At 39.5% G+C, this 27,027-nt stretch overlaps 1 pseudogene; it reads right to left on the bottom strand.

Moving 5' to 3' along the window:
• Window positions 1-8,377: 8,377 nt before the first annotated feature.
• Window positions 8,378-9,759, bottom strand: LOC111165797 (OCIA domain-containing protein 1 pseudogene; annotated as a pseudogene).
• Between the last annotated feature and the right edge of the window lie 17,268 nt (window positions 9,760-27,027).

Here is a 27,027-nt window from a genome sequence, read left to right as displayed (position 1 = left end):
TTTGGACTTGGATTGGAACTATACCATTGGCTTTCCTAGGTTTCCACCTTGCTGACCCATCCTGCAGATGTTGGAACTTCTCAGGCTCTATAATTATGTGACCCAATTTCTCATAACCTCCCCCTCTCTCCCCCTCTCTCCCCCTCTCTCCCCCTCTCTCCCCCTCTCTCCCCCTCTTTCCCCCTCTCTCTCCCTCTCTCTCCCTCTCTCTCCCTCTCTCTCCCTCTCTCTCCCTCTCTCTCCCTCTCTCTCCCTCTCTCTCCCGTGTCTCTCTCTCTCTCCCCCCTCTCCCCTCTCCCCTCTCCCCCCTCCCCCTCTCCCCCCTCCCCCTCTCCCCCTCCCCCTCTCCCCCCCTCCCCCTCTCCCCCTCTCCCCCCCCCACACCCCTTAATTATCTTACTGTGTTTCTTTCTCTGGAGAACCCTGACTAATATATCTGCCCTTCCACATTGGCTGCTCCATGAAGAACAAGAGAAAAGATGGAAGAAAATTTCAAGCAGTCTTATCATACTTGAGAAAATATTTCAAATCAGGGTGATTTTGGAGAAAGGAAGCCTTATTAAGAATTAAGAGACCAAAGTTGTAATCCTGATTCAAATAATTTATTTGTGGCATGACTTTCAATACGTCATCTCCCTTGTATTACTCCCATTTTATAGTGAGATAAACTGTTGTAATGAACACGCACCCCACACCTATACCATAGGTTGTTCTAATGAATGCTCAGTGCATACCGATGCCATGGTTATGCTATAAAAAGTCAAGCAACTCAATCATTGTTACTGAGCAATAATATCAACTCCCAATATATTTTTTTACTTTTAACCAAGAACAATTTGTTATAATCTTTTCTGATGCTAATTATACCAAAGGCAACGTGAATCCCTTGCTTTGTTTTGTGTCCTTTAAATAGAAATAGAGATACAATGTCTCCTAGGAAGAATGGTTTTTGTGACCATGACAATTCAACAGAATTATGTGCAGGAAATGGGTACCCAGATATTATGAAAAAAGTCTAGCCACACATAATCAAAAAGCCCTGTAAATTATGGTATATCAGTATATGGGATAAGATTTGATATTTTATTCCAAGCTTGCTGTTGGAGATAAAAGCAAGAATTAGCTGATCGTGCCAATTGTCGAAACGGCAGCTTATTAGGGCTCATATCAAAGCTGAATCCTCCAGTACTGATGCCAGTATGAAAGGGTCAATAGGAAAAGATTCTGTCAGAATAGGAATAAAAAAGTTTTCTGAGTAGGAGACATAGGTCCACAAGGAATGGCTGGAAAAACATTCTTGATGCATCCGTGTCCCTGCACCTTTACTCATGACTGTACCTCTGCCAGGACGCCCTCCTCCTTCCAACTCATGAAACCCTCCCCAAAGGCCATAACCCAGTTTAAGTCCAACCTCTCCTAGGAAGCAGCCCCATATGTACCACAGGCCCCTGTGATTGTGCCCACTCACATAATTTTTCTCCAGCACTTATTTGGCATTTAGCAACAGCAGAAATACCACAAGGCAAAATGTATTCTCCTCTCTTCAGTACTTCATGACTTGGCTAAACACTTGCAGCAAAACCTTGGACGGATTGCTGGATGCATCTGGACCTCCATTTCTTCATCTTTGAAATGAAAAATTTGGATCCAAGCTGTGGTTTTCAGTCTTTCTTTTACTTATGAAACCCTTTCTACTAATAAAATCTGTAGAACTCCAATATACAACATTGAGACAAAAAAGGGAGTTTCTTTCAAAAAATAAGCCTGTGGATCTAGAGCCTTCTGAGTGCAAAAAATCCCCCTATGGCCCTTCTTAATGTCAGTTTGAGGCCCTTCTGTGGAACCCTTGAAAGCTCTATGAAAGAGTGTGAAAACCACTGAACTCTATGATCTCTAAAGAACTTTTCCAGCCTCTGTAGTGTATGTTTCTATGTGCACATGTGGAATCTTGGCTGGACTGCAAGCATCTTGAGGGCAGTGATCATGTATGACATTGGGTCTCTAGATTTCACATTGTCTGTGGAGAGAAGGTGCTACATTAAGATATGTAGGCCAAAGAGGAGCATGGACTCCCCTGGAGGCATTTGGTCTTCTGTTCAATAGTCTGAAGAAGTTTTTGCCTATTTCTTGGACTAGGGAGATGGACTCAATACGCTACCACACTCTGTCCTTAACCTTGAGACTTTGAATCTGCCCTTTAAATAATCTTCCCTAAGTTTTGGCCTCCTAGAAGCTCTACCCATGGTAGTATTCATAGATTGCTTGATTTACTAGGTAAAGACAATTCAAGTCTCCTTGGACTCACATCTAACTGATGTAATTTGAGAGATAGATAGATCTTATTTCCTTTAGGAGAAGAGGAGTGTATGTATGTGTATGTGCCACACGTATACATATATGTGAAGTTTTTTGTTATGTTTCATCTTTCAAAGCAAAGGGATCAAAGCTTAACTAAGTTGCTTTGAAAATAGGAGAAAATGCCCTCAGCCCTGAAAGTAGACTATGTTGATATTTCAGACCAAATAACAAAATTCTCTTTTCTAGGTCCCCTTTTATGATTACTTTAAAAATATTCCATACCAAAGAATTCATCATCGTATCTCTGAATATAGGTTGATTCATTGTATCAACGTAGTGACTATTATATACTCATTTTATTTGCATAGTCTAATTATTCTATGCATATAAAATCAGAGGCTTACTTTCAGAGAGAATAAACCTTAGAAAATGCCAACAAGGAGGACTTCCCTGGTGGTCCAGTGGCTAAGACTCCGTGCTCCCAATGCAGGGGGCCCAGGTTCGATCCCTGGTCAGGGAACTATATCCCACATGCATGCTGTAACTAAAGATCCTGCATGCTGCAACTAAAGAGCCCGCATGCAGCAACGAAGATCCTGCACACAGCAACAAAGATCTTTCATGCCACAACTAAGACCCAGCACAGCCTAAATAAATAAATATTTAAGAAAATGCCAAAAAGGAATTATATAGAATCTCCATCCTAGGTGCTGGGCTTAAGTCATTCTAACATTAAATAAACTAGTTGACCTCTTGAAGTCTCTCAAATAGCCTAATGTCCATGACTCTTCTTACTAGCAAAGGCTGTGACTTGTCCTTCAGCTTTAGTGATTAGTTTCATGTAAGTTTAAAACTGGAAGGGATACTCGAGCCCACACTCCTCCATTCATTATATGGGAACAGGCCCAGAAAGATGGTGTGCTAGTTAGCAGAAAAGCTAGGGCTAAACTCAGTGTTTCTAACTTTTAATTTGTTGTATTTTCCACTGACAAAAGCCTCTTATCCTTCAACTTTTAAATTGAGCCATATTGATAGGAGCCTACATAATGTAATGTAGGGGGCCCTTAAATGGTAATTTGAATGAAAAGAAATGTAGAATAATGATTCATTTTCATGACAGTCTCATCTTTAAAAGGAGTCCCTTTCTGTAAAATAGGGTAGAATTTTATGTGATAGGAAGAGGGAGGGAATGAACATTTATGAGTTGTTGACTATGTGCTTGGCATTGTGCTAAGCACTTTACATGTATTTATCTTGCATAATACACATAACAACCCTACAAGGTAAGTATTATTCATTATAAGTGAGAATTCCAATTCTCAGAGAAGGAAAGTGACTTGCCTAAGGTCCATAGCTAGTGAGTAGGAGATCTGGGAATTGAACAAACATCTGTATGGATCTATACCCACATTCTTTTTTTTTTTGCGGTACGCGGGCCTCTCACTGTTGTGGCCTCTCCCATTGCGGAGCGCAGGCTCAGCGGCCATGGTTCACGGGCCCAGCCGCTCCGCGGAATGTGGGATCTTCCCGGACCGGGGCACGAACCCGTGTCCCCTGCATTGGCAGGCGGACTCTCAACCACTGCGCCACCAGGGAAGCCCTATACCCACATTCTTATTAGTCACTATAGCATTCTGAACCCTAGAACCTCCTGAGGAGGATAAGAAAACCATTACTCTTCTTGTTCATATGATTTCATTGTTATTCATTCCCCAGCTGAGCTTCCTTTTGCTCATGGGATGTGGATACCTTTGGTTTCTTATGGGGCCAATAGAAAGGGCAAGGATTCTGGGATGAAATTGTTCAGCATCCTTTCTGTCATTCTGCTGATCTCTCTGCGAGGAATATGCTTTTATCCCTCCTCATGCAGGATGTTTTACCAGGTGAAAAAGCATTGCTTTGAATACTCGTCTTCATCACCTGGTATAATTGTTTTGGTATCTTTTGTAATTGAAGGTTTGGTTTATTATCCTTCTTCATCAACCAACTCTAATTACTTTTTTTGGAGGGGGAGTGAAGTGGGAGGGAGAAGTCATCTGTAATTTGATTGAAGAAAAATAACTAGCATCAAGTATCTACTGTGTGCTGGCATGTGCTGGGTACTTTGTATCTACCTCACTTAATCTTCACAATAATCTTTCAGAGTTATATATTCACATTTAAGAGAAAGGAAAACTGTGGTTTGAAATGGCTAAGTAAATAACATGAGGTCACATGGCTATTAAGGGGCAGAGTTGGGATTTGAACTCAGGTCTATTTCACTCTAAAATCCAAGGTCTTGGACTTCCATGGTGGCACAGTGGTTAAGAATCCGCCTGCCCACGCAGGGGACACGGGTTCAAGCCCTGGTCCGGGAAGATCCCACATGCCGCGGAGCAACTAAGCCCGTGTGCCACAACTACTGAAGCCCACAAGCCCTAGAGCCTGTGCACCGCAACTACTGAGCCCATGTGCCATAACTACTGAAGCTTGCGTGCCTAGAGCCTGTGCTCTGCAACAAGAGAAGCCACCACAAATAAGGAGCCCGCACACCGCAACGAAGAGTAGCCCCCGCTTGCTGCAACTAGAGAAAGCCCACGTACAGCAACAAAGACCCAATGCAGCTAAATAAATAAATAAATAAATAAATAAATAAAGTCCAAGGTCTATTCTACTATAATACTCAACCTTCATTTAAAACACAGTTATTGCCTTCTACAAGTATCTAGGCAAGCTGAGAAATCTCAGTCTTGCTCAATTCTCTCTCAGTCCTGGCTCCCCGTCTCTGAAGTTTTCCCTGCAGTCGAATGAACACAATCTACCACCTTTTTCAGAAAGAAAAAAATGCAGAAAGCACAGCTTCCTGACATGGACTTGAAGGATTATTTCCTGTTTCTTCCTGTCCCTGCCCTGAATGAAAGGTCTGGATATACCTCTCCTGCCTCTAGTCAAGTCAAGGACAGGCACCTGGGTGTGTCATCTTGGCTACAAAAAGTCGGATGGCGTTTTTATTGTCATTTTAACTGCAAGCATTTCCTCTAACCTCCTGTTTCCAATTCCTGCATCTGCTAATTGACTAATTTTGTTTTCAGTTTTCTGAAGCTTGTGTATTCTTAATTATGTTAATAGGGATAAACTACTTAGAAGATTAACATTTAAAACACATACTGGGCACCAGCAAAGTTTTAAAAAAATAATTTATTGAGGTACAATTCACATAACATAAAATTAACCATTTTAATGTGAGCAATTCAGTGGCATTTAACACATTCTCAATGTTGGGCAACTAACACTTTTACCTAGTTCTGAAACATTTCCATCACTACAGAGTAAAACCCCTAATCCGGAAAGCAATTTCTCGTCATTCGCACCCTGCCACCTCCACCCCAGCCCCTGGCTAATACCAGTCTGCGTTCTGTCTCAATGGATTTACGTATTCTGGATATTTCATACAAATGGAATCATAAAATATGTGACCTTATTTTTGTCTGGCTTCTTTCACATAGCATAATGTTTTCAAGGTTCATCCACACTGTAGCATTTATTAGTACTTCATTGCTTTTCTATGGAGAAGTGATATTCCATTGTATGTATATACCACAATTTCTTTATCCATAAATTCCGTTGGTGAACATTTGGGCTGTTAACACCTTTTGACTGTTGTGACTAGTGCTGTTATGAACATGTGTGTACATATACTTGCTTTGGGACCTGTTTTCGATTATTTTAGGTATATACCTAAGGATGGAATGTAGGTTTATATTGCCATTCTGTTCTCTGTTTAACTTTTAGAGGAAACACCAAACAATTTTCCAAAATGGCTGAAACATTTTACATTCTCATCAGCAGTGTACAAGAGTTCCAATTTCTCCACATTTACCAACACTTCTGATTCTCCTTTTTATATTATGAGGTATCCTAATGGCTGTGAAGTTCCTTATTGTGGTTTTGAATTTCGTTTCCCTAATGACTAATGATGTTAAGCATCTTTTCATGTGCTTGTTGTCCGTTTGTTTATCTTCTTTGGAGAAATGTATATTCAAGTCCTTTGCTCATTTTAAATTGGGTTTTTATCTTTTTGTTGTTGACTTGCAATAGTTCTCTATATATTCTGGATACAAACCCTTATTTGGTATATGATTTGCAAACACTTTCTCTAATTTTGTAGGTTATCTTGTCCACTTTTTGATAATGGCCTTTGATGACATGTCTTTAATTTTGATGAAATCCACTTTATCCATTTTTTCTTTTGTTGCTTGTATTTTTTGTATAATATCTAAAAATCATTGTGAAAGTCAAGGTCATGAAGATCTACCCATATTATTTCTTCTATGAATTTTTATGGTTTTAGCTCTTATATTTAGATTGTTGATCTATGTTGAGTTAATTTTTATATATGGTGTGAAATAAGGATCCAGTTTCATTCTTTTGCACGTGGATATCTAGCTGTCCCAGCACCATTTGTCGAAGAGACTATTCTTTTTCCATTGAATGGTCTTGACATCATGTCAAAAATCAATTGGCCATAGATGGTTTATTTATTTATTCATTTTTGATAATTAAAACAAACAATTTATTGTGAAGGGTTATAACATATGTATCAGTAATGACAGTACTATGTAACATATGATAATAATAGCACAAAACAGGGCCAAGGTATAAATGGAATTGTATTGCTGCAAGATACTTACTTTATCCATGAAGTAGTACAATATTTTTTTAATTTGCATTTTTTGCAGTTTTTATTGAAGTATAGTTGATTTACAATGTTATATTAGTTTCAGGTATACAACACAGTAGTTCATTATTTTTATAGATTATATTCTATTTAAAGTTATTATAGAATATTGGCTATATCCCCTTTGCTGTATATTATATCCTTGTATCTTATTTATTTTATACCTAGTAGTTTGTACCTCATAATCCCCTTCTCCTATCATGACCCTCCCCTCACCACTCTCCCACTGGTAACCACTAGTTTGTTCTCTGTATCTACGAGTCTGTTTCTGTTTTGTTATATTCATTCGTTTTATTTTTTAGATTCCACGTGTAAGTGAAACACAGTATTTGTCTTTCTCTGTCTGACTTAACTTCACTAAGCATGATACAGGTACATACATGTTGGAAATGGCAAAATTTCATTCTTTTTTATGGCTGAGTAATATTCCATTTTGTGTGTGTGTGTGTGTGTGTGTGTGTGTGTGTGTGTATGTATTTATCATATATCAATCACATCTTCTTTATCCATACACCTATTGATAGACACTTAGGTTGCTTCCACATCTTAGCTATTATAAATAATTCTGCTATGAACATTGCATTGCATGTATCTTTTTGTATTATTGTTTTCATTTTCTTCAGATACATACCCAGGAGTGGAATTGCTGGATCATATTGTAGTTTTATTTTTAATTTCTTGAGGAAACTTTATACTGTTTTCCACAGTGGCTGTACCAATTTACATTCCCCCAACAGTGAACTAAATTTCCCCTTTCTCTACTTTCTCACTAATATTTATTATATTTATTTTCTTTTTGATAATAGTCATTCTGAAAGGTGTGAGGTGATATTTCATTGAGGTTTTGATTTGCCTTTCCCTGATGATTAGTGATGTTGAGCATCTTTTCATGTGCCTGTTAGCTATCTGTATGTCTTCTTTGGAAAAAATGTCTATTCAGGTCTTTTGTCCATTTTTTAATCGCATTGTTTGGTTTTTTTATATTGAGTTGTATGTGCTCTTTATATATTTTGGATATTAACTCTTTATCAGATAAATCATTGGGAAATAACTTCTCTTGTTTAGTAGGTTGTCATTTTATTTTGTTGATGGTTTCCTTCACTGTGCAATGCTTTTAAATATAATTAGGTCCCATTTGTTTATTTTTGCTTCCTTTGCCTGAAGCAATAGATCCAAAAAATATCGATAAGACATGTCAAAGAGTGTACTGCCTATGTTTTATTCAAGGAATTTTATGGTTTCCAGTCTTACATTTAGGTCTTTAATGCATTTTGAGTTTATTTTTGTATATGGTATGAGAAAATGTTCTAATTTCATTCTATTATATGTAGCTGTCCAGTTTTCTCAACAGTACATATTGAAGAGACTGTCTTTTCCCCAATTGTATATTTTTGCATCCTTTGTCATAGATTAATTGATAATATGTGAGGGGGGTTATTTCTGAGCTCTCTATTTTGTTTCCTTGATCTATGTGTCTGTTTTTGTGTCAGTTCCACACTGTTTTGATTACTGTGGCTTTGTAGTATAGTTTGAAGTCAGGGAGCATGATATCTCCAGCTTTGTTCTTTTTTTTTCTCAAGATTGCTTTGGCTATTTTCAGTCTTCTGTGGTTTCATACAAATTTTAGGATTATTTGTTCTAGTTCTGTGAAAAATATCATGGGTATTTTGTTAGGGATTGCATTAACTTTGTAGATTGCTTTGGATAGTATTTTTTTAATGCATGTTCCTTTATATTTTATTTACCATAAACATTAAGAGAATACAGCAAACACTGGAGAAAGAATTTTGATTAATTTTTGATATAAAGTTTAAGACTTAAAATTATGATTGCTACACCCACCCACCCCAATTCAACATGCAGGTATCATTTATTTCCAGATACAGTGATTCTAGAGCATTGCACTCACTTGATAGTTTTATAACAGTATCCTTGCCCTGTAACTTGAAACAATTTCCCAAACTGTGTACAATCATGGTATACTACCATCATTCAGAGAGTTCCCCCAAATGAATATATTCACACAATATTACATTAAAATGTAAGTTTTTAGAACATCATCTTCATAAGCCAAACCACAAAAACCCAGGTTCTAGTTTTAAATGTGTTTATGAAGACTGCTGCTGAGCTCAAAGCATGCAGATGTTCATGACCACCTAGATGACGCTGGATATTGAAACTTCTTCAGTAGGTCCAATGATGCAATTTTTCACTCATCCCAGGTATCTCCATATTTGTTTACTTTGACTTGGGCAATATGATCAGTAATACCAGTGGGAGTAGATTCATTCATAGAAGCACTGAATGGAGTTGGCTCATAATGAGGAAGCATCTCTTTTTCTATGTTGTCTGCTGCTGGGGTTGTCACAAAAGATAAATGACCCCTCATGTTTGAGTCATATTTTGACTTCTGAGAATAGTGCCCAGTTGGTGAAGATCGTCATGCCTGTCCTGATCATAAAGCTTCTCCAGGAGGGGAATTCTCAAGATTCTTTAACTTCTCTTGGCAAGTTTTCACATAGGAAAGCTTTCCAGCAAAGTATCCCATGATGCAAGCAAATATGTTTAGGGATGGAACCATATTTGGGATGACCTGAAAGGATTCATCTGGGCCAGAAGCTTTCATCATTGCCTTCTGCAAAGACTCTTCTTTCTTCCTCTGTTGGAATGTAATCAGTCCTTATGTGGGGAATTGGTCTTGGAACTTCTGTATTTGTCTCTTGAAAATCAGCCCTCCCATTCATCTTTCCTCCAAATGACACCAGTGGGTGAGAGCACAGCAAACCTTGGTGACCAGGGGCAGAAGGCCCAGAGGGGACCCGAGAGGGCTCAGTGGGGATGGGAGGGCAGGAGACACGCAGGACCACAGCGGAGTTGGGGGGTGGGGAGCAGTCAATGACACGACCGCCTAGAAGTCACCCAGATACAGGCTCAAAATGACCATGACCTGGAAGCACTGGTGATGTACGGGAGGAAATCGCTTTGGATAGTATTAACAATATTAATTCTTCCAATCCATGAACATGGGATATCCTTCCATTTATATGTATCATCTTCCATTTCCTTCATCAGTGTCTTATAGTTTTTGAAGTATAGGTCTTTTACCTCCTTGGCTAAGTTTATTGGTAGGTATTTTATTCTTTTTGATGGGATTGTAAATGGGATTGTTTTCTTGCATTTTCTTTTTGATAGTTTATTATTAGTGTATAGAGTACCTTGCAACTTTACTGAATTCATTTATTAATTCTACTAGTTTTTTGGTGGAGACTTTATAGCTTTATATATATCACATTACTTTTAGGGTAGGTTTAGTATCTTTATCTTTCCTTCAATTCTGAATGATAACCTTGCTGTGTAGAGTAACTTAGGTTGTAGGCTTTTTCTTTTCAGTGCTTTAAATATATATGACACTACATTCTGGCCTGCAAAATTTCTACTGAACAATCATCTGATAACCTTATTGGGGGGGTGTTCCCTTATATGTGAGTCTTTGTTTTTCTCTTGCTGCCTTTAAAATTCTAATTATCTTTAACTTTTGCCATTTTAATGATGATATATCTTGGTGTGGGTCTCTTTTGGTTCATCTTGTTTGAGACTCACTGTGTCTCCTGTACCTAGATATCTGGTTCAAGAAGTTTTCAGCCATAATTTCATCAAATACATCTTCTACCCCTTTCACTCTTCTCCTTCTGGGACCCCTATAATGCAAATGTTAGTACACTTGATGTTGTCTCAGAGATCCCTTAAACTATTCTCATTTTTTCAAAATTTGTTTTTCTTTTTGCCCTTCTGGTTGGGTGATTTCCACTATTCTATCCTTCATATCACACATGTTTTATTCTGTATCATCTAATCTTCTGTTAATTCCCTCTTGCGTATTTTTCTTTTCAGTTATTGTGTTCTTCAGCTCTGACAGTTTCTTTTTTATATTTTCTAGTTCTTTGTTAAAATTCTCACTGTGAGCATCTATTTAGCATTCTTCTTTTTTATTTTTGGCTGCGTTGGGTCTTCGTTGCTGCAAGCAGGCTTTCTCTAGTTGCCATGAACGGGGGCTGTTCTTTGTTGTGGTGCGTGGGCTTCTTATTGCGGTGGCTTCTCTTGTTGCGGAGCACGGGCTGTAGGCGCATGGACTTCAGTAGTTGTGGCACACAGGCTCAGTAGTTGTGGCACATGGGCTTAGTTGCTCCATGGAATGTAGGATGTTCCCGGACCAGAGCTTGAACCCATGTCCCCTGCATTGGCAGGCAGATTCTTAACCACTGTGCTACCAGGGAAGTCCCTATGTAGCATTCTTATTACTATTGTTTTGAACTCTTTATCTGGCTAATCTGGGCTGCCCAATATATAGCTTGAATCTCTCGCTCTGTAGGGAGGAGCCTTGAGTCTGTGATATCCCCTTCCTATTCTGGGTCCCCCACTAGGGGTGTGGGCCCCGACCAGATCACTTCTCCCTTCCTACCAGACTCCATGTGGATCTTTCTTCACAGCCTTGGCTTAGAAAAGACGGCCTGCTAGCCAGGTCTATTTCAGCGAGAGTCACTCTACACATAATTGTAATCTTCATGTGTTTGTGAGGGGAGGTGAGCCCAGCATCCTCCTATTCTTTCATCTTGATCTTGAAGTCTACATGGTCTATTCTGGACTCTTAATTCTATTCCATTGATTTGTATGTTAGCTCTTATGCCAGTGACATACTGTATTGATTACTGTAGATTTGTAGGGAGTTTTGAAATCAGAAGTGTGAGTCCTCTAACTTTGTTCTTCCTTTTCAAGATTGTTTTGGCTATTTAGGACCCCTTGCAAATCCACATGAACTTGAGAATTAGCTTTTCCATTTCTGCAAAAAAAAAAAAAAAAAAGGCTGCTGGAGTTTTGATAGAGATTGCACTGAATCTGTATATCCCTTTAAGGCAGAACTGACATATTAACAATATTAAATCTTGTAAACCATGAACACAGAATGTACAGAATGTCTTCCCATTTATTGAGGTTTCTTTTAATTTCTTTTAGCATTTTTTAAAAAAGTTTTCAGTATATGTCTTTCACCTCCTTGGGTAAATTTATTCCTGGATATTTTATTCTCTTGACCAATATGGTAAATGGAGTTATTTAAATAATTTCCTTTTTGGATTCTTCATTGTTGGTGTATGTTGATTTTGCATCCTGACATTTTGCTTAATTTCTTTATTAGCTTTTCTGCATCAATTGAGATGATGATGTGGTTTTTCTCCTGCTTTCTTTTAAGTTATGTTTACACTGATGGATTTTCTTGTGTTGAACCATTCTTGCATTTCTGGGATAAATCCCACCTGGTCATGGTATATAATCCTTTTAATATGCTGTGTATTCAATTGGCTAGTATTTTGGTGAGGATATTTGAATGTATATTCATAAGATAATATTGTTCTGTAGTTTTCTTGGATGTCTTTATCAGAGTAATGCTAGCCTCATACAATGAGTTAGGGAGCTTTCTCCTATTTTTTTTTGAGAAGTTTGAATTAGTGTTAATTACTCTCTAAATGTTTGGCAGAGTTCACCAGTGAAGCCATCGGGTCCTGAATTTTTCTTTGCTGAGATGTTTTGCTTTATTACAAATTCAATATATTTACTGTTCAGAATTTCTATTTCTTCTTCAGTCAGTTTTGGTAATTTGTAAGTTCCTAGGAATTTGTCCATTTCATCCAGGTCATTTTATTTGCTGTGATATAGTTATTCATGGCATTCTCTAATAATCCTTGTTATTTCTGTAAGGTTGGTAGTAATGTTCCCATTTTCATTTCTGATTTTAGTTCTTTGTATTATTTCAATTTTTTCTTTGTCAGTCTACCTAAAGGTTTGTCAATATCGTTCTTCTTTTCAAAGAACGAACTTTTGGGCTCTTTGATTCTGTTATTTTTCTGTTCTCTATTTTGTTTATCTCTAATCATTATTATTTCCTTTTCTCTGCCAGATAGGCATTTACTTTGCTCTTATTTCTCTAGTTCTTTAAGGCATAAATTTATGGTATTGATTTGAGGTTTTTCTTTTTTTTAATGTAGGAGCTTAGAACTATGATTTTATCTCTTAACAATAGATTCCCTCAGAGGTGGTTTCTGTCTACTTCTTTTCTCCTGTGAATGGGCCATACTTTCCTGTTTCTTTGTGTATGCTGTAACTTTTTGTTGAAAATTGGACATTGAATATTATAATGTTATGCATCTCTAGAAAGCAAATTATTCCCCTTCTCTAGGATTTGCTCTTCTTGACTGTGGAAGGCTGTAGTTGTCCATTTGTTTAATTACTTTTCCAAACTATTTTTGCAAAGACTATTCCTTGTCATGTGTGTTCAGTGAAGTCTCTGTTCCTTCAGTTAGTGTTCAACTAATATTTTGACAGAGATTTCCTTTAACTCCAGAATACACACACATACGGGCACACACCCTGATAGTTAAAAAAGCCAAAAATCCACCTTTCCCAGTCTTTGAAGATTGGTTCTATGCTGGGACACTCTTTCAAAACCTAGCTAGACTGTTTATAACTCTGGCTTAGACTTTACTTCCTGCTTACACTGAGCTCAGAGATCAGCCAGAGGTGAAAACTTAGGGTCTTCTTAGGTCTTTTCTGAACATGTGTCCCACTCTGGGAATGTGTATGGCTTTCTAGATTCCCCAGTATACATGGGTGCTTTTGAATGTCCTACTTCCCAAAAAATTCTCTCTCCCCAAATATCCTTTCAGGCTTTAGGCAGTCTATTGTTTGTCAAACTACAATCTTTTGCCCCAGGTGTGTGCAGGGTTTTCATTTGCCTTACAGTGTTTTGGGGCAAAGTCCACCATTTTACTGTCCTGAGTGATTTCTGAGTTAGGTGAAACAGAGATGAGTGCCTTGCATCAGTCCTTTCAGGAAGCCCATAGACAGTTTAGAACAGGTAAACATAATAAGTCTCAGATAAGGTCTGCTCTGCTCCTTCTAGAACCAGGGATTAGGATCTCACACAAGAAATGGGAGTTGCTGTCTTCAAAACCACTGCTGAGCTAGGGAGGTGGTGGAGCAAGGGCAGTAAAAATGCCACATAGCTTTCTTACCATATGGAAGTTGATTTTTTCCCTTGACTCAGCACATTCTTGGTTTCTGTAAATCTTTGACTGTTTTCCAGATTTCTGACAAAGTTGATTATGACTTTCTGCTGGTTTTCAATGTTTCTGAGAAGGGACAGGAGTTTGGAGCTGCCTACCCTGACAATTTGCTGATGTCACTCTCACCAACAAAGTTTTAACTGGGTCACTGAATCCAGGGCTTGTCCTGGAATCTTGGCTTAAGACACTTCTCTCCAGAGAGCCTTAAAAAGAACCCTGACCTCTGTATGTCTTCCCCACATAGGACTTCTTGCTTAGACTTAGGCCTAGTGGATACCCATGGGCATTTGAATGTTGATGGGTGGTAGGAAAAGATTCCCACCATGCTATGTAATATCTCTGGTATCTAGGTTTACCTTAGTGGTCCTTTTCTCTCAGTCCATACTTACCACTTTCTGCAGTTCACCTACCTGTCCTAGTCTGGACTCCTTAATACTGAAGGCTGAGATCCCTCAAAGGCTACTACTCCTGTTGCTTCTCTAATTCCCCTCCCCACCCCTGCCACCAAAGTCTAAGTAAAGAAAAAAAAAAAGAATCAGATTTGCTTTATCTGGCTTGCACTGGCTACTTCCTCTGGAATCTGACCTTTTTACTTACTGGGAAATTCATGCCAACTTTCTTTTGCCATCTTGACTTTATCATTTTTCCCCCTAAATCTTTCCTGCAGTATTGCCCTCAGAGGTACTTTTTTAGTCATGATAGTAGCTCTTAGAATTCAGCCATACAATTTCCTCTCCATCTCAATTCTCTCTCCCTCTGTTCTGGGCCCATTATTCTCACCCTTTTCCAAAATCTCTGAAGTATACCTTACAAATACAGGTAGCTTCCATTTCTTTGGCATTTTCAGAAATGTACGTTGTGGACCTGTCAGATAAATTGTCAAAGCTGCAGTTGCTGCAGGCAAAATGGAAACTAAGTACTGAGTATACAGATGAGTAATCATACTAATTGCCTTGCGATCTAACTGGATGAACATTCTACTGCAAAGATGCATTGTGGGTAATTTGCTTTTACTTTGGAGGGGGGGTATCTATATTTGCACCAGAATTTTTACTGGAAATTCACTGCTAATATAAGAATGAGGGCACTTTATGACCCCTTAGAAGCATACAAAATATGCAATTAAAAATAAAGATCCCCCTTTCTTTCCAAGAGTTGTAAAACTTGGCAAAAATAGGAACATGTATTTTTCCACTGCAAAAAGGAGCGTAAGATGCAAAATCATCATCTTTCACCAAGAGGTGACCAAGGCTGTAAAAGATAAGGTCAGAATGATATAGAGTGAAACCACAACACATGGAACTCTTAAAAAAGGATCTTTCTGGATGGTAGAGTTTTCTGGAGTTCAGAGTTACTCTTTGCATCGCAATGATTTTAAGTTAATCATTTTGGATAAAACATTTTCTAACGTGTATTGCACACTTCCTTGCCTCCTTAAGCAGAATATACTGAATATAATTTCATCTTTTCTCTATGACTCAGGGTGCATGCTATGATTTTCATCTTCTCACTGTGCTGTATCCAGTGATACCCTCAGGGCCTATTACAGGCTATAAGAATATTTGCTCCAACACTAAATGTTCCCAGACTGCAGAGAATTATTTTGTCAGCTTTTTCCTAGTTTTTTTCCCTCTCTGTCCCCTTTCTCTAAGTATTCTCTTGTCTTTGTTTGAACATCCACTGTCTAGCATTTGACATGATGTTCCTAATCTTTGGTAGCACCGGAGATATCCAAACTTGGTTAGAATTATACGAAAAATACAGGTGTATAGATTCTGAATCAAATCCTATCTAGGTTCGCCTTAAGGGAAGCACACACATTAAAATGCATGGATATGATGCTCAGATATCCTCTTTGTTTTGTTCCTGGTTCTTAGCTGCGTTATAGGTAAGTGATGTTGCTGAGGTTGTAAGGTGAGGTTGGGAAAGGTGAAGGGTCACTTTTTACAGTAACATTCAAGTTACTACAAAGCCAGGAGGTAGTTGACAGTGTGCTTCCTGTTGCACTCCACTGTTCTAAAATGATACCCCTATTATTGCACCTTTCAGAGAAATATATTAAAGCCATAGCTGAGGTCCATAATGTAAGCATATCATTGGGTTGTACCTCATTCCCACAACCTCAGTTTCTGATCTCATGAACACCTTATACCTAATGCCCAGGACTCTGAAGGCTTTAACCCATGGGTCCTGCAGATGCAGGAGTTAAGGTAGGCAGCAAGGGTCAGGGTAGAGCCCCTTTTATTGTTTACTTTTGCATGAAAAGACACAATTCTGGTTTGATCACATCCATAGATTTGAACATTGCAACAGAGATGATTTCTAACTCGGCAACTCCTCTTTGGGAGATTGGATGAAGAATACTCCTTTTATTATACTCTTAAGGAATAACCGTGATAGGAGTTTTCACTTATGTTTGTAGTGAAAAAGACACGTGCAGATCCTTTTGACAAAGCCAAGGGGCTTGTTCAGTTCTTTTATCTATCCCAAAGCTGCAGGGAGCCTCTGTTACTGTCACGCAGAGCTTAAAATCAACTGGAAAAAACAGGGACAGTGAAAACAGCAGATCTGTGCTGAATCACATTCGGTAAGGAGCATTCAGATGTTAGTAAGTCCTGTGTCTGCCACTTAATTGGATCAGTGATTTATTTTATCCCAACCTCTAGACCCAAATCATTTTTTATGAAAAATAAAAATAGCCCAATGTGACCTTGCCATTCACCTGAGTACTGAGTATCTTGGAGGGAAGGCAAGCACAGGCAAGGCTTTCACTGATGTATCTGCTCATACACTGTTTCCCTAATTACAATCCTTTATGGGGGACCAGATGGCCATTAATTAAAGAGGCTCTCCAAATAAGAGACCCCAATGTACAGAACCTTCTTGTGCCCTACATCTAGCAGGTGCTCAGTCTAACTAGCCTCAGTTATAGAATCCAGGGTTATAGGGTACTTCTCTTTCGGGTAGGAGATACAGAACATAGAGATGGCCCAGAAAGGAGGGCACATCACATAAATAAATCCTTATTACCCAGTGGTGCATCCACTGAGGAACCGTCAGCACCCAGCTCTTTTGTATGTCTTCCGATGTAATGAGAATTCATATGTATTGATATGTACACACACGATCCTGAGGCAAAGTTGGTTCCCCAGTTTCCTTCTAAATCATCAAAGGAAGCTTAATTTACATTCAGTGTGACAACTGTGCTAAATGTTACTTTAAAAAATCAGTTTCAGCTAATTCACAACTTCTTTATTAGCTAGACTCTTTGATGAACTAGAACAATCCATTTCCAGACTCTGACAGATAATTCTATTTTCATTAGGTAGATGGCTAGTTAAGATCAGACACTTAAAGAACAAACTGATAAATATTCCTTTCACACATGGAAAAGTTCAATGATATCGGTCGGTTGGAATGTGACCCTTTCTTGCCTTGTCCAGACATACTTTTGGGAGATCAACTGATATGCAATGAGGAGAAGGATAATGGGGGATTACTGACATTATTAGTCTGTTTGTGCACAGCTGGAAAAAGCTATGATATATACTCTGGTAACAGAAAAAGAATATATATGGTGACAAGAGACTTGGTTCCAGGCCCAGCTCTTCCATTAAATACCCACATGACCCACACAACTCAGTTTACCTACTACAAAATTATGATGTCTACCCTTATATATCTCACAGGTTTATGAGAAGATCTTAGTTTGGGCTTCCCAAACTAAACAAGGATTCAAGTATAAGTAGTTTGTTTGAGAACAGAAGAATGGGGCAATGAAACAAGGAAGGGAAGAAAGCAGGGATTAAAGGTAGCATTATCAAACTAGCTACCACAGAGAGTGACTACGGCTTCAGCCTTGAGGGGAAAGTCTGGGAGGCAGTGTAAGACATCTGCTTCAGAGTGATCCCACCTGAGGGGTGAGGCGACACCAACTCCTGTCAGTCTTTGGTTGAGGGCTGTTAACACCTCCGTACGTCGTACCTGACACACAGGTTGGTAAAGTGGGCTTCACTATCCAGAGAAAATCCTCAGTGAAAGAAATGCAGGTGCTGGCAGTAGGGAGTTGGGGTAGGGTAGCATGCTCTGAAGTGGTAAGAGTAAAGAAGTGTAGGCATGATAGCACCTGCTACATTTAGTACAAGGGTATAAGTGAATGTAATTTTTTAACACCTTTATTGGAGTATAATTGCTTTACAGTGATGTGTTAGTTTCTGCTTTATAACAAAGTGAATCAGTTATACATATGTTCCCATATCTCTTCCCTCTTGCGTCTCCCTCCCTCCCACCCTCCCTATCCCACCCCTCCAGGCGGTCACAAAGCACTGAGCTGATCTCCCTGTGCCATGGGGCTGCTTCCCACTAGCTATCTATTTCACATTTGTTAGTGTATATATGTCCATGCCACTCTCTCACTTCGTCCCAGTTTACCCTCCCCCCTCACCGTGTCCTCAAGTCCGTTCTCTACATCTGCGTCTTTAAGTGAATGTATTTTGTATTAATAAAAGTTCTTAGTAATTATAAGCGTTAGAATTCTAGGTACCTGCTAATACCCATGAAAGTGATGACAAAAAGCCATATGGCTGGAAAAAATGGAAATGATTGTAATCATAACTTCTATCGAACACTTACTATATGTCAGATATCATGACATGTTTTAAATACGTTGATTCATTTAATCCTCTTTATGAGCTAAATATTGTTATTATCTCTATCTTATAAGACTGAAGTTCAGACAGCTGACATAACTCACTCAGGGTCACAGAGCTATTAAACGGCAGATCTGGGATTTGAACCCTGGCAGTCAAACTATGAAGTCCATACTCTTTTTTCTTTTTAACAAATTTATTTATTTTCACTTTTGGCTGTGTTGTGTCTTCGTTGCTGTGCATGGGCTTTCTCTAGTTGTGGCGAGCGGGGGCTACTCTTCGCTGCGGTGCGTGGGCTTCTCATTGCGGTGGCTCCTCTTGTTGTGGAGCGTGGGCTCTAGGCGCACAGGCTTCAGTAGTTGTGGCACGCCAGCTCAGTAGTTGTGGCTTGCAGGCGCTAGAGCGCAGGCTCAGTAGTTGTGGTGCAGGGGCTTAGTTGCTCTGAGGCATGAGGGGTCTTCCCCGACCAGGGCTCGAACCCGTGTCCCCTGCATTGGCAGGCGGATTCTTTTTTTTTTTTCATCTTTATTGGCGTATAATTGCTTTACAATGGTGTGTTAGTTTCTGCTTTATAACAAAGTGAATCAGTTATACATATACATATGTTCCCATATCTCTTCCCTCTTGCGTCTCCCTCCCTCTCACCCTCCCTATCCCACCCCTCTATGTGGTCACAAAGCACCGAGCTGATCTCCCTGTGCTTTGCGGCCGCTTCCCACTAGCTAGCTATTTTACGTTTGGTAGTGTATATATGTCCATGCCACTCTCTCACTTTGTCACAGCTCACCCTTCCCCCTCCCCATATCCTCAAGTCCATTCTCTAGTAGGTCTGTGTCTTTATTCCTGTCTTACCCCTAGGTTCTTCATGACATTTTTTTTTGTTAAATTCCATATATATGTGTTAGCATACGGTATTTGTCTTTCTCTTTCTGACTTACTTCACTCTGTATGACAGACTCTAGGTTGGCAGGCGGATTCTTAACCACTGTGCCACCAAGGGAAGCCCCTGAAGTCCGTACTCTTAAAAGACTATATCCTACCTACAACCCTTGGGATAAGGGGCAGAGCAGCCTCTTTGGTGACATTTAAGATACCGTTTCCTTTAATTTTTCATTTATAACCAACTGCCTCAGCTGGTAAAGAGGATTTAAGATATCTTGCTGACGTTTTGTTTGCTGGTTTCTGGACCAGTGCCTTGAATATGACAGGAACCTCTGATCTATTTTTTTACAGGTTACATTGCATAGAGCTCTGTAAAGGGAAAGAAATCAACTTGTTTTATGAACATGGCTCTCCTTACTGCAAGAAGATATTTTATAGCTTGACTCTTTCTCTAGTTCTCAATGGCCTTAGGCAAGCTGACCAATTTGGAAAATACTTTTTGTTTCACCTGTCACTTTATGGACAGTGGGGTGATTACATAAATACAATCAAATAAACTAAGCTTAATTTGCAAGTCTCAATCCACTCAGGAGAAGCAGCATGGGGAAACCAGAGTGTTAAGGATTAGAAAATAATTCTCTATGTGCACCTGTGATGAAGCTGACAGATGCTCACTGAAGGTATGACAAGTGCATATCTTATCTTAAAATTGTCTTCTGCAAGGACTTTGGTATAAGCCTTCTTACTGCTGCCCATGAAATGACAGTGTTGCAGTCAAGTTTCCCAAACGATGTGACAGCCATTAAATGCATGATCCATGGGAGGGGAAGGTAAATGACATTGAACATTTGGAGGAACAGTAGAAGGTGCCGCATTGGGCCTGGGTACTCTGATGTTATTGATGGGCTGTGCTCAGTTGCTCCAAGAGGTAAGAATACTGTTCCTTTAACTCTCTTCCCCACCTGAAACAGCATCTTCAGTTGTCTCTTCTGTGCATGTTTCTATCATCCTCTGAGACTAACCATACCAAACAGAACTCACCATCCTCCAACTCTTTTTGGGCTATTAGTGCTGATGGCTTTCTTCTCCTTGGCTCAAGGTCATGGTCCCTCCTTTTTCTCCTCTTCTCATGGATTGACTCTCTTCAATTCCCCACACCTCGCTTCTTCTCTGTAACTAATCCTAATTGCAGACCTTCTCTGACCTAAGCCTTCATTCTTACTTCGAGAGCCCAGTCTGCATACTGAGACAGCGAAAAGTATTATAAGCCAAACATCTTTTCTAAACTCTGCCTTTTAAGACCATACATGACATAACTTGGCTATATTTCTCCATCCTGATTTCTGCTTTATCCAGGCAAGTCCCTATTCTGACCTGCAATCCTACCAGGTTCTCACCTCTCTGCCTTTGTGAGCCTTATTCATTCCACCTGAACTATTCTTGCCTCTTGTATCAATACACGCTCATGTAAAACCTATCCAACTTTTAAGTTCTTCTCCATGAGACCTGCCTATCATAATCCACTATGCTTCATACGATCTGCAATCACTCTTTTGAACAGGTACTTATGTATACATTATATTTATATTATAGATACGCTTCATTTACGAATCTCATCTCAAGTGAATTGTAAACCTCCTGAAACAGGAACTGTAGCTTACATTTCTCCTGAGTTCTCACAATTCCTAGCAGAGTGGCAAGTCTAGACAGCCTCACCATTAAGGTTGGTGACAACCTGGACGTTGTTTACTACGATGTGCCAGTATATCTGTGATGCAGCCATTGAATACTTCTTTATAAAAAAAACACTTAAATGTGTGGGGTTTTTGATTTGTTGTTTTGGTGTGACCTTAAGTTTGTATCCCTTAGCTTGGAAAAAAAAAAAGACCCCATCTGTGGCAGAAGGTAATGTGTGGATGTTGCAGGTAGTTAAGAGATTTGCTGAGGAAACTCATCACATGTAAATTTTAAGTTACACTAAGCCAGAGGTTAGTTACCATTGGAAATATCTGCTAGGAGGACGGATGTTGTTGTCTTCCATAGACTGAATATTTGTGTCCCTCCAAATATTGAAACCTAATGCCCAATGTGACAATATTAGGAGGTGGGGAGTTTGGGAAATCATTAGGTCATGACAGTGAAACCCTCATGAATGGGATTAGTGTTCTTATAAAGGAGACCCCATAGAGCTCTCTAGCCCCTTCTGCCATGTGAGGACACAGTCTAATGTCTGTGGATGTTTTGTTGGATGCCTATGAGCCAGGAAGTAGATCTTCACTAGACTCAGAATCTGCTGGTGCCTTGATCTTGGACTTCCTGGCCTACGGGACCGTGAAAAATAAATGTCTGTTTATAAGCTACCCATCTATGGTATTTTGTTATAGCAGCCCTAACAGACTAAAACGGTATATTTTTAGGACTAGATTGAAAATTTACCTCATTCTTATAGTAAGAAAAGCTATGGGGCTCTATGCTTTCAGTAATAACACATTGTTGTTTGATTTTCTGCTGAGAAGCAGAAAAGATCGAGATAGGAAACTCAAAAGGAGAAACTGTCTTGCCTACTCTTTTCTCATTCGAGACGTTCTTTCCCTGAAATCTTAGAAAGTGCGAAAGAATAAAAGCTGTTTCCACCTGAGAAAAAGGGCCCGTAACTCTTTTATTGGTAAGGCAAAGAGAAATCCTGAAGCCCTGTACTAGTCAGGAAAGAAATTTGATTTAAAAATAAAGATTTAGAGTGAAGTAAAGTGGAAAATTCTAATTATGTCTGAGAATAAGACCAAGATTTAGTTAAACTGTAGTTGATAACAGGGATTATTTCAAAAGACAAGAAATTATATATATAGATATATTTCATTTTCTTTAAATGATTTTGTGTGCCTGATCTTTAAGCATATCTGAACATACTACTTAAAATAAAATAGACCAGCAAAGTGTAATATTTTTTCTAAAATGTAAAGTCCTAGAAATCCACAATTTTTGTTGTTGTCTAAGGTAAGCATACCTAACAGTTTAAATTTGATCATTCAAACCACTTACCCAAGGGTCTTACTGCCACCTGTTGTTCATGAATCTAAATTACATGAAAAGTGCCAGAAGGGTATTTGAGTCTCTTGAGGGTTGAACTACATGTAAAGTGACATTGGCCATCTATATTGACATCTCAGTAGCTATGGGTCATAACTTTATAAGAGATCTGGATATGTAATTCTCAAATGAGATAATATTTAGACGAGACAATTGTGGTAAGAGGATGAAGGCTTAGATTTTATCCAGCTTGGGAAAATCACTTCTCAAACCTCAGTTTCCTCATCTATAAAATGAAATGACGATAATGCCCTTCCGTACAGAGGTGTTGTGAGAATCCAACTGGAGACTATTGTGTGAGAAAGTTTTATAGAACTGGATATAGCATATGCCTACTCAGTGCTGCCTATGTGTAATGGTGAATAGCAGGTGAAACAGAATGTTGTCATGGGCTCAATGAATATTAAAAGGCTACAGTTTGCCTTCTCATGCTGGGTTGTCTCCTTTTGTTTCCCTTGTGCTGTTCCAATATCTTGGGAGACTCTTATGTGTTTGCCTACCCTTAAACCTCTCAGCATGATATGAGATTTTTTCCAGAATCCTCCCTAACCTAGAAACTCCACCTAATCCCTCATGATTATACAGAGTCCACAGGGCCTTTCACTATGTTTTCTGGAGGAAGGGGAAATAGGTCTCTATCCTTCCAGGCCATAGTTAATTAAAAAGAGGAGTTAGAAGCCCTGGATTCTTGCCCCACCTCTACCAGTCTCTCACCATGCAACCTCTTATAAGTGATTGATTTAACTTCTTTATGCCAGTATTTCCTCATATATAAAATGGAAATAATAATTTTTATCTGCTTCACAAGGGTGGTAGGCTGATAATAGCCCTCCCCTCTCCAAAAAATATCCATACCCTAAACTCTGGAACTTGTGAATGTTACCTTATATGGCCAAAAACCAGGGGGAAAAAACCAACAAAACACCACCACCAACAACAAAAAAAGAGTCAGATGTGATCAAATTAAGGATTCGAAGAAATTATCCTGGATTATTTGGCCCTAAATGTAATCATACATATCCTTATAAGAGGGAAAAAGAGGGAGATTTAATAATACACAGAAAAGGAAGAGGTAATGTGACCACAGAGGCAGAGATTAAAGTGATATGGTTAAAAGTCAAGGGATTCTGGCAGCTTCCAGAAGCTGGGAGAGTCAAGGAATAGAAGATTCTCCCCTAGACCCTCTAGAGGAAGTGTAACCCTGTCAACACCTTGATTTCAGCCCAGTGATTTTGATTTCAGACTTCTGGTCTCCAGAGCTGAGAGAGAATAAATTTGTTGTTTTAAACCACCAAGTATGTGGTAATTTGTTATAGCAGCCACAGTAAACTAATATAGGGAGTATGAAGATTAAAAGCTCCTGGTGCATAGAAAACAACCAATGAATGTTGAACTGAATTCAAATAAAGTGACAGATGTGGAAAACACGAAGTGCCATACATTTGTAAAGGGTAGTCATCATAATTTGATTTTGGGTCCCCTAAATGTTGGCGCTCAGGAATTCATATTTAGTGAGTGAAGACATTGCTCCAATGATGCTGGGTTGTTTGAAATCAATGGAGGCAGTTGAGAAAATATAGGTAGAAGGCAGTTAACTATCCAGATTATTGATGTGAACCCTGGAGTGATGTCCTGTGTATTTAGACTCATCTGATCCATTAGGTTTGGAAAATATAGTCTGTGTGGTCTCCCAAGAGTTAATGTCCAGGATCTCTAACTGCTCTAATTTCTAGGGCAGTGGTTCTCAGTTGGAGGTGATTTTTTGCACCCCGCCCCCCGGCCCCGCTCAGAGAACATTGGTAATATCACAATATATTTTCGGTTGTCACAATTTTGGTGGGGGAAGCTACTGGCATCTAGTGGCTGGGGGCCAAGGATGGCTAAACATCTTACAATGTACAGGACAGTCCTCTACAACAAATACTTATCTGGCCTAAAACATTAAGAGTGCCGAGGCTGAGAAATCCTGCTCTGTGGGGAGAGAAAACTAGTAGCAGCCTAACTCATTCCCTCTGTTTTTCGATTTATTTCTTCTGGGTTAGAACAGAGGAATTTTAAAACAGTTTGTTCAGGACTTCCCTGGTGGTGCAGTGGTTGGGAGTCCGCCTGCCAATGCAGGGGACACAGGTTCAAGCCCTGGTCCGGGAAGATCCCACATGCCGTGGAGCAACTAAGCCCGTGCACCACAACTACTGAGCCTGCGCTCTAGAGCCAGCGAGCCACAACTACTGAGCCCACGTGCCACAGCTGCTAAAGCCCATGCACCTGGAGCCCATGCTCCGCAACAAGAGAAGCCACCGCAAGGAGAGGCCTGCACACCACAACGAAGAGTGGCCCCCGCTTGCCACAACTAGAGGAGGACCGTGTGTAGCAATGAAGACCCAACGCAGCCAAAAATAAATAAATAAATTTATTTAAAAAATACAGTTTGTTCAAGGCTGTGGGATTTGGTGGGATAGTGAGCCCATCAGACCCCTTCTCTGGATGGCTTTGCTTCTCTGCATGGTTAACAGTCAGAAGAAGGAGAAGTTTTGGAGCTCTTTGCAAAACTCTTAGTGCAAGGAGCAGTTCTCCTGGGAAGAGGAGCTGAGCCAGAGCTTGGTATTTCCCTCCATACCAGGGCTTGGATCAGTAGCTTAATTCCTGACGGCCTGCAGGTGATCATGCTCTCACACTCACCAGGGCCCCCATATATTATTTAGAATCAGAATGTTTGTTTATGTTCCTAGACAAAATGGATCTGGCACTTCTGTTGCACTGCAGTAAAAGGTTAGAGCTTACATAAGCCAGATAAAGGCAAAGTCAAGGTGACTCTATTTTATGTATCACATTAACATAGAACTGTAAATCCTCGGGGCACACTTCAGGAATCCAAGGAAGTCGTGGCTATCTGCCTAGAAAAGGGAAAAGATGCATGCAATTTAGAGAAATAACGTAGATAACGAGAACTGTGTAGAGCCTTGGCATCTCTCCCATCTGGAGTTTACCTCTGTTGTGGAGCAGTCTGTAAAGGAATTGCGGCAGGACCAAGTTGGATGGACCAACTGTGTCCACTTCTCTCTTTCTGCTTTTGGTTCCCCTATACTAACCAGAAGGTACTTATATTATCATTGCTTCATTTTTCCTGATCTTCGAGAGTTCAAAAAAAGTGCAAGCTAGGTCTTTCCTTGGCTATCCAACCCACTTTGACAATGAATTGCTCCACTAGACAATTAGCTTTGTGAGGGCAGGGACCCTTGTCTTACTTCTTTATTGAATCTTCAGTACCTAGCATGGTGTCTGGTGCATAGTAGGTAATACAAAAAATATTTGTTGGATAAATGGATGAATGAACTCTCAAGTTTTTTTTTTTTTTTTCCTTTCTGCAACTGAGGCCCATATTCTCTGATTTGCATCTTTGGTGGAGTGATTGGCCAGATGACCTATATCCATTCACAAATATCTGTTGAGTGTCTCCTTGAAAGTGTGTTTTAAACTTAATCATACATCAGAATCTTGTGGCGGGCTTGTTAAAACACAGATTGCTGGGCCCCAGCCCCAGAGTTTCTGATTTACTTGGTCTTGGCTTAAGAATTTATATTTCTAACAAGTTCCCAGGTGATGCCAGTGTACTCTAAAGTTTCCAGAGGTGGGGGGATACTTTGAGAACCACTGCCCCTAGGTTTATGGTATGGTTATGTGTAGCCGACCCGATCTGGTCACAGCTGAGAACACAATGCTATTGATTAGCTCTTCTGATGGAGAGGAAACAGCATGAGGTAAAAATAAATGTTCAACCTTACAAATAATGTTTTAAATGCTAACTAAAAAATAATGAGCCCCCTGGCCCAAGCAGACTGGTAAAGAAAAAGGAGACTATTCAATATAAGCAAGAGAGTGGGTACTTCATACTTTACTTGGGGGAATCTACTTTGGCGCAGCCTTCTCCTCATTGGCTATTTTCTTTCTTATCCTTCAGATCTGAGCTTAATTGCCCCTTCCTTAGAGAAGCCTTCCATGCTTGCCTAATCCCAAGAAAGATTTTTCTTTTCCTTCATAGTGTTTGATGTTATAAATCCCTATAAGTATTTATTAATGTTTTTACTGGTTTAATGCCTCCTGTCCCTACTATACTATCAATCCCTGGAATATTGGGTCCATATCTATTTTGTTCATTGCGCTACCTCTAGCACCTAGCACTATGTCTGGCACCTAGTAGGACCTCACTTCCTCAATTAATATCTGTTGCTCAGTGCTGTTTGTAGTTGAGGAACATTGTAAACAATTTAAATGGCCAGCA

Source organism: Delphinapterus leucas, chromosome X, assembly GCF_059928025.1.
Source record: "Delphinapterus leucas isolate spDelLeu-1000000601 "Yukka" chromosome X, BTC_Dleu_Yukka2, whole genome shotgun sequence".
Lineage (NCBI taxonomy): Eukaryota > Metazoa > Chordata > Mammalia > Artiodactyla > Monodontidae > Delphinapterus > Delphinapterus leucas.
This window is presented reverse-complemented; position numbering and strand designations above follow the sequence as displayed.